This window comes from Macaca nemestrina, chromosome 1, assembly GCF_043159975.1.
Source record: "Macaca nemestrina isolate mMacNem1 chromosome 1, mMacNem.hap1, whole genome shotgun sequence".
Taxonomy (NCBI): domain Eukaryota; kingdom Metazoa; phylum Chordata; class Mammalia; order Primates; family Cercopithecidae; genus Macaca; species Macaca nemestrina.
This window is the reverse complement of record NC_092125.1, coordinates 80,363,502-80,377,092: the sequence shown is the minus strand read 5'-3', so window position 1 is coordinate 80,377,092 and position 13,591 is coordinate 80,363,502. Positions and strand designations below refer to the sequence as shown.

The window sequence follows — 13,591 nt, the reverse complement described above, 5'->3', positions numbered from 1 at the left end:
ATGTGGGACAAAATAACAAAAGACTTGGTTTACTTTCCAGAAACCCATCCAGGGACCAATTATCTTGAAGGCCCATGTTGTCCAGCAGTGGTGTGTGTGCCCCACTTCTTACAAAGGAGGACCTATGTGTGTCCTGGAGGGAAACACTTTGTCCAGGCTGGTCTCCTAAGTGGAGATCAGGGAATGAGCTATTTTGTGTGTGTTCCTTTGGGAAATGGGGAAGGGGAGGTGAGATGGGTGTGAAGGAGTTTGAAAAAAATCTTTTTTTTCTTTTATCTCTTCTCTTTCCCATGACGAGCAAGGAGATAATGATCTAGTTCTTGTCTTTTTCTGTTATGAAAACTATCCTCCTAGCCCCCGTGGTAGTAAGAAATGATTTTTGATATCAGTTTGAGAGTGAAAGCATTAGTTATAAACTTGAGCTTCAGATATGTCAAAATCCTAGGTTTCATCAAGACAAGGAAGCTCAAGAGTACAAAAATTTCATCATCTTTCATAGAAAGTCTCCGTGCTTTGGTAAAAATCAATAGTAATAAAAATAAAATTAAAATAACATAAATAACAATGATGAGGAAGAGGATGATGACATTGTCTCAATGTTACCAGTAGGCCGAATGGAAGGACTTACAAGCACATAATTATAAAAATAACTTTGCTTTTGTTTCTCCTAGTCCCTTTAAACTTGCTTGTTTGCAGACAGGCCTTCCTTTGTCCTCATATGAAAATGCAGAAAGACTTTCAGACCATTCTGATCACTCTTACGCAACTGCAAGCACTCAAGCACTTATGTCATACATAAGCTCCGTTCAGTAATTAACAATATCCAGTGCTAGCTAAAATGAACAAGACAGAAAATACCGAGCATTAACAAGGGTCTAAAGCAACTAGAACTCTCATCACTGCTGGTGGGATTATAAATGTTACAGCCACGTTTGAAAATTGTTGGGCAGTATTTACTAAAATACACACACAGGCACACACACATATAAATAATCGAAAATGATCTTATTAACTCCAAGGTGCCTATGAGTCTGTTAATCCCAGGGCCTATGTACAGAAATGTGTACACAGATTTACTACATGCCATGTATTAAAATTTTCACACTATATGTGATAACTCCAAACTGCAAACTACTCAAATTTCTATCAGCAGTGGAATGGATAAATAAATTTAGGTACAGTCATTCAAATGAATATTATACAGAGAAGGTGTAATCTACGAGAATGTGCAAAAATATGGATGACTCTCATAAACATAATGTTGAAAGAAGCCAGTCACAGAAGTGTACATATTGTAAGATTCCATTTATAGAAAAACTACAAACAGGCAAAATGAATGTGTGCTGTTAGACAATTACTCTATCAGTTATCATGTGGCAGAGGTGAGAGGAGAGTGACAGGAAAGGAGTGTGAAGGCATCTGGGTTGCTGGTGAATTTCTCTTTATTGATGGTGGGGATTGTCACACAGGTGTGGTCTGCGAACACTTATTGAGCTGTATGCTTGTGATATGTGTCCTTTTCTGTATGTGTATAATATTAAAGTAAAACATTTAAAAATGTTCATTCCTATGTGATAGTCAAAGCATTCCATTTCATTCAAAGTGAAGACTTATACCCTAACTCTAGCCAGGCCTATTATAGCGCATGGGCACTGTTTCTGAGCCTCAGGGGATTGGGAAGAGTGGGGAGCAAGGAAATGTAAGGAGAACTATTAATAAAAAGCTCTTCACTGACAGGCATGAAGCTGTTACAGCGAATGTGCTGATGTTCCTCCCAGGTCCCCGCCCATGAAGTGCTGTGAATATTGGCTGCTAATGGCTCATAGTTGTCCCCCTTTTGGGAGAATTTCCCTTTGACCAAATGGAAGCCACCTTTTCTGAGTCATGGCCCTTCACCTCCCTATCTAACTCCCCAACTTTCTCCCCCACTGCTTCCTCGCCTTCCCCCACATTGCACTCAGCAGTCAATGACCAACTGACCGGGAGGTAAAAGCCTGGCCCCATTTCTCCAGGACAGACCAGAGCTTGCTGTGGGACAAGTCAGGGGCTAGCCTCTAACAGAGGCCACATCCTTGTTTTGCATCTCTCCCTTTTATTCTGCTTTGCTGAGAGCACTCCCCCAGTAAACCACTTCACAAGAATCCCTATTTCAGACAACGTTCCCAGGAAGCCCAACCAAAGACGGCTGGCTCAGAGCTCAACAAGCTTGGGAACAGTTGCAGTCTGGTGCTTTCTTCTGGTTTTCTTATAAGGCTTCTCGGCTCCCTGGTGGTCTTTTACCTTCAGACCCTCGGATACTGCGATGCTCTCCACTCTAGTGGTCACATATCTTCTCGTTAGCCCCTGGAAACCTGTGCCGACCACCCCAACGCCGGCTCCCCAATGTGGCCTCCATCTGGTCCTTGAACACTCTGAGTACATCATCTTAACAAACTCCAGGGGAGTAAGCTGCCTAACACCATCATCTCCCCCTTACCAGGCCATCCCTCACATTGTAAGGGTGAGCGAAGGGCACCAGTCCGCATCACTCCTCTACCTGCAAGGGGACATATAACAGACTCCTGAGTCATCCCCTGAGCCTCCTCCTAAGAGACTTGAGGGGAGGAACAGATACCCTCCCATGCCACACTCTTTGAGGGTTGTGAGGTATTCATAGTGCAGGCTTTGCCAAAGAGAGGATCATGAAATGTGAAATCATTATTGTGTGGCTTTTTGGATATTTCTGTATCTGATATTTATTAAATCATGATACTTCAATTAAAACTTCCAACTTAGAATCCTGTTACATTGAAATATTTGAAGAGTGCATTAGTGTCCACCAGAAAGGGAACGTTTCCTCTGCATTACTCACTAGTTCCTGGATTATCTTGCTTTTTTGCCTCTAGGTTTTATTTTATTTTATTTTATTTTATTTTATTTTATTTTATTTTATTTTATTGAGACGAAGTCTCGCTCTGTTGCCAGGCTGGAGTGCAGTGGTGCGATCTTGGCTTACTGCAACCTCCACCTCCCACGTTCAAGTGATTCTCCTGCCTCAGCCTCCAAAGTAGCTGGGACTGCAGGCACCCGTCAACACACCCAGGTAATTTTTATATTTTTAGTAGAGATGGGATTTCACCATGTTGTCCAGGATGGTCTCTATCTCTTGACTTTGTGATTTGCTCGCCTCAGTCTCCCAAAGTGCTGGAATTTCAAGTGTTAGCCACCAGGCCCTGCCTCCTCTAAAAATTTTTTGTAGAGCCCATCAGAGACTGTGAATTCTCCACATGGTCTATGGGTGAAAGAAATTCTGGAGGCTACTTCTCTAATTTGAGAGGACACGTGTAGATATGAGAGCCCACAATACTGTTCTTCCCATCTATAGCACCCGGATTTTCCTCTCTCCCACCGTGTTACACATTTATCTGTTTCAACATGAAGTTCCTGAACCAGGTTCTATTTCAAGATGCCAGGGAGCCCGTGGGTATGTGTAATCCACCGGAAAGAGCCCTAATAATTCTGCTTTCAAGTCCCAGTCTAGCAAAGTCATTGGTCCTCACTTTCCTCAGCTTCAAATGAAGGAGTCGTACCTTGTAACTCCCAAGATCCTCTTCTATTCTGATATTCTGGCTTTTGTTATCTTGAATTCCATTGTTAGATTGAATTGACCTGTCAGCTTAGAAACAATGATTGGCACAACATCCATATTCAGAGACAGCCTCAGTCTGACTGTCTGGTCTTTGTCGGGACAATGCGATAGGCAAATCTCAACCTGTGAGTCTTCTTTTAGAGACCTTAAAACAATCTTGAAAAAAAAAAAATAGCAATGATGTAAGTCCGAGAAGTAGGGCCCCTTTACAAATAGCAATGTTGTGGGCTCATGCAGACAGGTCTGATGTAGCTCCTATTTTAATTGAATCACCCACTTGGCAACTGAACAACAACAATAAACTGCTTGTTGCTGGCTTATGTCTCTGTTAGAAAAAAACAGTGTTCACTCTCAAATGCTTCTAGGCCTTTTGCTTTATTAAGAAACTTGATATAGTTCAGTAAGGATGTGGTCCATCTCAGATTTATAGCCAGCTTTCTAATCCAACCAGATAGGATCTCAGGGCAGAAAAACATATGCCTTGTTTTTGTTTTGATGAGACAAAACCCCCAAAATGGGAAGTCCATGGTCTCCTGACTCAATCTCCCAGGTCTGAGTGCCTGCCCTGCTGTAGCTGGGCTGCCACCCCAGGCCTTCCCCCTCCTGCCCAGCCTGTGGCTGCTTCTGTCCTTCCTGGAGCTGCCCAGACCTTTGCTCATGTGTGCAACCTTTTCAGAGGCCTGTTGACAGGTTTGAAAATAAAGCAGGCGATGTAAAGAACACGCAAGTCATAGATATATGAAAATCAAGCAGTTTGGCTCTACGGAGTGGGATTAGTGAGGATCAGCTGTGCAGCCAGGCTGCTCCTGGGAGGGAGGCCTCCTCCTGCCTGAAGCTGGGGCGCTGGGGCGCCGGGGCACTCTCTGCCTCAGCTGTGCAGCTGTAGCTCTGGGCCATCTCTGTCTATTCTCAGACACTCCTGAGCTGTCCCAGAATGCCAGGGCACATGGGCTGCCAAATTGCCCAGGTGGGTCCAATAGTAGTTGATAATATGGTGCTTGGGGAGGGACCTTTCCTGTCCCCACAATGTGAGGGGCAGGGCTTCTGCTGGGGCCAGAGCCCTGGGACTGGAAGCTGAAGTGGGAAGGGCAGAGAGAAGACCTATCAGGGGCAAACAACCCTCCGGGGACACTGGTAGCTTTGCACAGTGTCAGACTGTGCTTGTAGATATTGGGGGAAAGAGTAAAATAACTATGATCTGAGGGTGATACTCAGGAACTCTGACATAAACACGAAGTGATGATACTCATACCCTGGAGACGGGGCATTGGCTTCTCTTTCTGTTTGCCTACTTTTTTCCTGCTCTTTATTCACATTGGTGTGCAAAATAATTATTCTGCGTCCAAAAGTCCATGAGATAGAGACTTCTATTTCTTTGTGCAAATACATCAGTACCTCTCTGGGAAAAATAAATAAAATAAAAGGTTCCGAGTATTGGGTATCAGCCCATGCTTTGAAAAGTACCCCAATGATACGATAGGAACAGCGTGAGTATCTTGCAGTGACAGACGAGTCACACAGGGGACTCACAGGCATCTCATTTTAAAAATGAACTGACTCTTCCATAGACCCTGCAGCCTACCCACAACTTGGTGTCCTGACCTCCATCCCTGTCCCTGTGCTGTTGAGCTTGTTCCCTCCAGGTTCAGGGTGGCTGTCTGGTTTAGTCTGACCAAGCCCTCTTCTAGAATAGGCACTGGAATTTGAGAGATTACAGAAATGAGCTTAGGAACTTTAGACTTTTCACCAGATAGAAAATTTGCAAACATGTTTTTCCCTGTAACCAGGTTGAGTGATCACATTGTCATCACTAAACTGCCAAGTTCATCAAAATATTAATAATTGTCTTGAAGAGCTGATGAAACCAGAATAGTCTGAAAACAGGGATGGAAAATGATTCTCATGGAAAAGAGAAGGCTGAGTGGTCTGAGTGGTTGCAATGAAAGTCTAGGAACTAGAGAGAGACAGGGAATGTACACTGACGGAATCGAGAAAATGTCATGCGTGAATGTAAAGACTAACCCAGAGAGGATACTTGAGGACCTGCCTTTTCTCCCATAATATGCACTATGATTCAGTCAAACTAAGCCACAAGATATTCCTTTAATTATCCTGTGCATTCCTCTCTTTGCTCAAATGTTCCCTTTTCCAGGAATAAACTTCCCACAGTACCATTAACCACCAACATTTCTTCACGAATTGGTTTGTGACAATGTACTGAAGGCTTGTGCATCACATCAACTATCTCATTTAATCCTCGTAACCACATTATGAGGTAGGTGTTAACATGAGCTCTGTCTTGCAGCTACAGAAATTATGATGTAATAGCTTAAGTAACTTGCCCAAGGTTAGGCTAGTAATAAGAGGCAGAGCTGGGGTTCCATCTTAGACAGCCTATTCCTACATCTTTAACATCTGTGTGCGCCAGTAGAGATAATGCTACTGTTCTAAGAATCCTTAAAGGACCAGCTTGAATTCATGAGACTTTCTTCCCCCAGGATAAAGCACTCCCTTGCTGATGTCCCCACAGTCCAGGCTGGTGCTGATGCTATCCTGCATCAGAGCCACTTGTGTCCGTGTGTGCACTCTTTGTCAGGGTCTGACACTGTTGCATCGTATATCACCTGTGTTGTCATGGTCAGTGCTCAACAAATGCCCCTACTGATTCGAGTATATGAGCAAGTCAAATAGAAAAAATGTAATAATTTATTAGGCTTCTGCTGTATGCATAAATTATTGTATTTTATCTGTACAACATTTATTATTCTTATTTTTCAATGAGGAACCGGACTTAGGGAGATTAATAACTTGCCTGAAGTCACAGAGGCAGAGGGGCAGCATAAAGATTCAGCTGCCAATTTGTCAGATTCCAAAGCTCTTTTACTGCACCACCTCTCCTTCCAAGTGTGGGAGAGTGGGGAGGGAATTATGTGTCAGTGTTGGATGAGAATGGCTTGGTAGAACTTGGAGGTGAGCTTCTCATGAACAGGGCTTCTTGGGACCTGTGATCTTGTCTTACATGAATCACACCAAATTATTAGAAATCAAAGCGTCAATTGAGGAAAACCACGCCAGCCCCCAGAAAGCTAATTGAGCCCTGTAGTCTCAAAGCAGGTCTAGTCATTGCTCTTGAAAAATGCAATTTAGCCATTCCTCCTTCCTCCTTACAGCTGATATCAAATACATGAAACATCATATGTAATTAGAGTCCATGAACATTTGTGTCACTTCGCACAATTAAAACTATGTTCTGCTATTCCTGGGAAACATATTTTTAGTTTAAGCTGGGGTGTAATGAGATCTCTAAAAATAACACCATGAAAGGTGAGGCTAAGTGTAGGGGCTGAGTTCACCCCAGTGCTGAGGCTGTAAAACATTATTCATGGTCCATTTAAAGCTCTTGAGCCCTGGGCCAACTTTTTTGCTTGGACAGAAGTTTGGTTCATCCTATTTGGACCCAACTCACTTTCCATCTAAATGGCGGTGGTCTGAGTGAGAGGGACTTAGACTAGGCCATTAGAGGAATTTTACAGCAGCTGAGGCAGCTCAGGGCCACTTTCTCTCCGAGGGGCTCTGGTTACATTCAGGCTGAAAGGCTTGGATATTGAGTGTTGAGACCACCCCACAGCTCGCCAGCTTGCTGCCCTCTGGCATGATGGCTCCTCTCAGAGTCAAGCTCCCCAGGTTTTGGCAAGCCCTATGGCTACAGAAATAACAAATGATCTCCCAGCTTGGCAGTGGGAGGGTTCAGGCATGCCTGTAACCTCAGACACAGAATATGGCACCCAATAGCGTGCGGAAATGGTGATACAAGGCTTGTAACAGATGTGAGAAACTTCAAGATTTCAATAATTCAGGGCTTTGGAGGGGATATGATTTTCTTGGACAGAAAAGTGCCGTATTAAGTGCACCACCCGCAGTACTTTAAACACGCATACACGCACACTCTCGCACCACACGGAACACGTCCTCGTGTGTGCCCATTGCCAGCGCTCCTGCTCCCTTGCTTAAGGTAGACCTGACATCAGCAGCAGATGGTCATTATCAAGTTTCTTATCTCATCCTTGTTGCCCCAAAACATAATTTCTCCTGCCCTTGGGGCTGTGCTAATGAGGTTGATGTTACAGGCTGGATTCTGTGGATACTCTAGGTGATTTCACTCTCTTTCCTGGTCATAAATGTTGTTTGCTTCTTTGTTCTTCTGGTTCATCTGTTTATTTACATTCAGCTTCCACCAAATACAGATTTGGGGTGAGGTCAGAGATTCCATTCTATTCACTGATTTATAAATATCTTTCTCTCTCTTTCTTTCTCTCTCTCTCTTTCTTTCTCTTTCTTTCTTTCTTTTTCTTTCTCTCTTTCTTTCTTTCTTTCTTTCTTTCTTTCTTTCTTTCTTTCTTTCTTTCTTTCTTTCTTTCTTTCTTTCTTTCTTTCTCTGTCTCTTCTTTCTTTTGTGTGTGTGTGTGTGTGTGTGTGTGAGAGAGAGAGAGAGATTGTTTTTGATACAGGGTCTCACTCTGTCACCCAAGCTGGAGTGCAATGGTGCAAACGTGGCTCACTGCAGCTTCTACCTCCTGGGCTCAAGCAATCCTCCTATCTCAGTCTCCTGAGTAACTAGGACTACAAGTGCATGCCACCATGCCTTGCTAATTTTTGTCTTTGTTGTTGTTTTGCCATGTTGCTCAGGCTGGTCTCGAACTCCTGGGCCCAAGCAATCCACCCACCTTGACCTTCCACAGTGCTGGCATTACAGGCGTGGGCCACTGTGCCTAGTCACAAATATCATCTTTCTTTAAGTGTAAACATGGTCTAGTACAAGCTAGTCCACTACAGGGAGAAGTGCCCAGAGCCAAGTCTTTGTTGTTGATGCTAGCAGGGTTATTTTGGGGAGGTTAGCAGCAGAGATCGAACTAATCCTAATTCTGTGTATGCAGTCTCAGGCCAAAGGACAATACTGAGGACAGACTCTGTGACCTTCGGCATGCACAGGGCATGTGACCACACTTACAGTGCCTTGTTCAGAGGCGGGCAAGAGTCATTTTAAATTTTTGTCGTAACATGAGTAAATGTAAAAAAATTATTGTTATTATTATTATTTTGCTGTGCTAAGATAATTGGATAGTCCTTCTTGGGACTGAAGTGACTGACCACATATTTGTACATGTGTGACTATTTGCTTCATCCTTCATTCCTAGGCTAAAATAGACTGTCTTCCCTTCCCTACCTAATTAGAGAAGTCATTCCCTAGTCACTGAATCCTTCACTTTAAAGGCAGCAGAGCATTTTTAGATGATCAAGTACATCCTCACCAATTTTATAATTGAGATCAAAACCCTGGTTGGAGAAATGACTTACCCAACATCTCCGGAGATTCAGTTCGGATTTGGAGATACTTAAAGACACAAGTTAACATTTCTTGAATCTTTCCTTTCAATTTTCATCAAATAAGACCTGCCCTATATAGACTTTCAGTAGTTTATCTCTAGTGGGTTTTTTTTGTACCCCTTTCCTCCCTAGACAGCTCACTGAGTATACTCTACTCTCTTTCTTTCTCAACGGGCCCTTATCTGAAACAGTTATTAGGAAAAGACCAGACAAATGTACTCACATTCTGGCACAAATGACTGGTCATAGTTGCTTCCTCATTTGTGTATCTCATGGGGATTAGATTGTACTGAAAAGTGTTAAAATCTAGTGACAGAATTCAAGGCAGCCTCAGGCCAATGGTAGGCATTTTGGGGAGGTGGTGACTAAAATTACACCATGGCTTGGAAATTAAGAGGTCTGACTTAGACCTGTTGAAGAATTGTGGGTTGCAAGATCTGGTAGAGGCCATTAACTCATGCAGTTTGCTAATAGATAAGGAAACTGAAATCCAGGGGAAGGAAACTGAGGTTTTCCCATGGGCAAGCAGCTGGTTAGTTAAGGGCAGAGCAGAGATGTGTCTCTAGGATTTACATTTAAAAAGTGGGCATGACTTAACAAAATGATTTACCATTTGGCTGTTCGTTTATTCATTCTTTTAAGAAATACATTTTTGTATGCCTACTCTGTGTCCAGCAGAGTTTGTCATTAAATGATGAACAGAGACACTAGTCTTGCCCTGCTGGGGCTTATAATCAATGGGTTGGGGACATAGAGGAAGAAAGACACACTCACCAGAAACAGATAATTACAAATTGTGATAAGTCCCTGTCTTGCTGAACTTACCACCAACATTTGACACAGTTGATTAGTCCCTCCCTCTTGAGATGCTTTATTTATTTAGCTCCTGAGAAACCACTCTCTTGATTTTCCTCCTACAGAGCAGGCTTCTCCTTGTCCTGCTTTTTAGCTGGTTCATTCTCATATCCTTAGCTTCTAAATATTGGAATACCCCAGAAGCCACCCCAGTCTTCTCTGGTGAACTCCTAATTTGTATATCAGGCTGTATACTTGAGTTCTCTACTAGGCTGTCTAATAGATACATGTTACATAATACGTTCAAAATCACAACCCTCATTTCCCATTCTCATCTCCAACCTTCTCCTCCCCAGCTATTCATCTTAGGAAATATAAATGTACTCTTCCAGTGACTCATATGAAAACCTTGGAGTCATCTTTGATTCTCTTCTTTCTCTAATACTCAGTTTCCAGTACATCTCTCTAAGTCCTGTAGTTCTTACCTTCAAAATAGATCCAGAACCCAACCATTTGTCAACCACTTTATGACCTTTATCACTCTGGTCCAAGACAACATCACTTCTCACCAGGAGTACTGGAAAAACCTCCTGACTAATCTTCCTCTATTTGCACCAGCCTGAGTGGCCCCTTCCAAATGTTGGATTATTTTGCTGAAAACACTCATCTCACACAGAATAAAAGCTCAAGACCTGACAGTGGCTGGCAAGACCATACAAGACCCAGACCCCTGCCATCTGTTTTTATTTCCCATCACTCCCTCCCTCCCTCTCTCGCTTTTCCTCAATCCTGTGGAGTCCACTTAGGCTCAGGGTCTTCTCACTCACTGCTTCTTCCACAAACGCCCACACAGCTTGTTCCCACACTCTCTGCAGGTCTCTGCTCATCCATTATGCTCTCAGTGGCGCCTTTTGAGTCCTCCTGTGAAAAGACATTCCACCCAGGAATGCCCATCTCGCCTTGCTTTATTTGCTTTATTTTTCTCTTTAGTACATGTCATCATGTAACTTTGTCTGCATTTATTGGTTTATTTGTTTCTTCCTTGTCTGCCTTACTCGCAGCCAGAATGTAGACTCCAGGTAAGCAGGGAGTTTTGTCTGCTTCCTTCTCCTTATGCCTAGAACAATGCTCAGTAAAGATTTGTTAAATGAATGAATGAATTGAAGCTGAGATCTGAAAAGTCTCAGTTAAAAGGCTGGTGGGCGCTATCTGTAGAGAACCACCCCAGAGAAATTACTATAGGTATAAAGAAAATGAGGGGATAAAGCTGGGTCCTGAGAACCTAAAGAAAGGAGACAAATGGGCTGAAAGGAAGCAGAAGTTGGCAGAGACTGGTTTGTGTGGAACCTTGGAGCCATGATGGGGACTTTGGTTTGAGCCTCGGTGAGAAGGAAGGCTATAGACAGGCTTTAAGCAGGGAGTCCTTTTAATGTGGAGGTTCCCATAAGTGCAAAGTCACAGTTCCTGACCTCAAGAAAATCAGTGTCTATGAGGGGAGCCCATCACAAACACACAGGTAACAGCGTGAAGCGCCTGGGTGACCTGGGAATATATCCCTCTTCCTTGAGGGCGAGGAGAAGAATCAGAAATTTTCTAGAGGTTTTAATATTTTTAAAGACATTATTAAAAAAAAAAACAGTTTTAGGCTCATTGCAAAATTGAGAAGGTGGTTCGGAGAATTTTCATATACCTGCTTCCCCTACACATGCACAGTCCCCCTATTATCAACATCCTCCACCAGAGTGGTGCATTTGTTACAACTGATAAACCTACATTGATTCATCATTGTCACCCAAAGTCCATAGTCTACATTGAGGTTCACGCTTGGTGTCATACCATTTGGTGGGTTTAGACAAATGTATAATGGCATGTGTTTACCTTTATAGTATCATGCAGAGTAGTTCCACTGTCCTAAAAGTTCTCTGTGCTCTGCCTATTCATCCCTCCCTCCCTTATTGGCTGTCACTTATCTTTTACTGTCCCCATAGTTTTCCCTTTTCCAGATTGTCATATAGGTGGAATCATATAATATATAATCTGTTTAGATTGACTTCTTTCATTTAGTAATATGCACTTAAATTTTCTCCATGTCTTTTCATGGCTTGAGAGCTCATTTCTTTTTGGCACTGATTAATATTCCATTTTTCTCCTATACCACAATTTATTTACTTATTCACCTGCAGAAATGGCATCTTGGTTGCTTCCAAGTTTTGTCAGTTATGAATAAAACTGCTATAAACATCCATGTGCAGGTCCAATTTATGGGTGGATATAAGTTCTCATCTCCTTGGGGTAAAAACTAAGGAGTATTATTGTTGGATCATATAGTAACAGTATGTAGTTTTGTAAGAAACTGACAAATTGTCTTCCAAAGTAGCTGTAGCATTTTGCATTCCCACCAGCAATAAATTAGAGTTCCTATTGCTCCACATGCTTGTCAGCATTTGGTGTTGTCAGTGTTCTGGATTCTGGACATTTTAATAGGTGTGTAATGGTGTCTCATTGATGTTTTAGTTTGCAATTCCCCAGTGACTTATGGTGTTGAGCATCTTTTCTTATCCTTGTTTGTCATCTTAATATCTTCTCTGGTGAGATGTCTGTTCAGGTCTTTGATTCATTTTTTGATCAGGTTTTTTGTTTCCTTATTGTTGATTTGTGTATTTTGGAAAACAGTCCTTTATCAGATATGCCATTTGCAAATATTTTCACCTAATCTATGATTTCTCCTTTCAGTCTGAGATTTTAATTTTCTGACCTGAATCTGTAAGGAGAAATAGAAGATCAGGCATGTGGTGCACCAGGCAGAGAGAAAGCCAGAGAGAACCGCATGTGCAACAGTGCAAGCGTCTGCCATCTCAGAGAGTGGTGTGAGGCTTGAACTGCTAAATAAAAATGTGTTTTTCAAGGTTGAACCTAAGTCTGGCTGACTCCCAAGTCCATGTCTTTTCACTATACCATGCTGAGAAGTGGTTTTGAGGCCAAATGGAAGGAGGCAGCCGGGGTAGGCTGGAGGACTTTCAGAGATAACAGGCTTGCTGGCTCCTGTCGGAACAGGAAAAGAGCATCCATGCTGACAGCTACATTTCACAGAAGAGGGAAATATGGCTCAGGGAGAGGAAACTACTTGTTCAAGATCACACAGCTTGTGAGAGGCAGGCTCGTCGTCCAGTTTTGCAGGGATGGTGTAAAAAAGCAAAAGAAAATGTCATTTTACATTGAACTGAATTGAGAAAATACTCATGAACTTCTTAGGGATGGAAAACATTTTGCAGTAGTACCTATTTTTCCTACATTGTGTGTGTGTGTGTGTGTGTGTGTGTGCCCACGCACATATCATACTTTTCCAAAGGAACTTGTAAATGCCTCAGCTTAGTTCTGCTTCTCTGGTTTGATCAATAAGAATTTTAAATCAATTAATGCTTAATTCTCCTAACAATTAGTTTTTATTTTATCCAGAGTAAAACTTCAAAAAAAGTTTTATTAATAATAGAAATCATAACAATAATATTAATCACTGTTACGATGTGACAGCAGAAACCTGTCATCTTTTTATGCCCAATCCAAATGGCAACTGGAATAGAGTTAACATGAGTATTACCACCAGCCTAAATTCCCTGGTAGGTGGAATTTACTCTCCCCTGAAACCCCTACCACAGTTAAGCTGTGTTTACTGGTAGTCTGCAATGCAATTTGGGAAACTTCTGTCAGCTACATACATTTTAAATACAATTCAGGCAATGCACAGACATAGCCAAAGCGGAGCTTGAAGACAGCTGAAAGAAG

The 13,591-nt window shown here is 42.4% G+C and overlaps 1 long non-coding RNA gene across 12 annotated transcripts in view; it reads left to right on the top strand.

The window, feature by feature from the left end:
- The window catches only part of LOC139358989 (uncharacterized), a 226,661-nt gene that overhangs the window by 182,959 nt on the left and 30,111 nt on the right, over positions 1 to 13,591 (top strand). For 10 of the 12 annotated variants that reach the window (XR_011614510.1, XR_011614501.1, XR_011614499.1 and 7 more), the window contains 2 exons: positions 2,965 to 3,082; positions 5,781 to 5,903. The exons of 1 other annotated variant lie outside the window; for it this stretch is intronic. This is a non-coding gene — a long non-coding RNA (uncharacterized lncRNA). The remainder of the gene's footprint in view (positions 1 to 2,964; positions 3,083 to 5,780; positions 5,904 to 13,591) is intronic. One more of the 12 variants, XR_011614516.1, reaches the window with a different exon arrangement.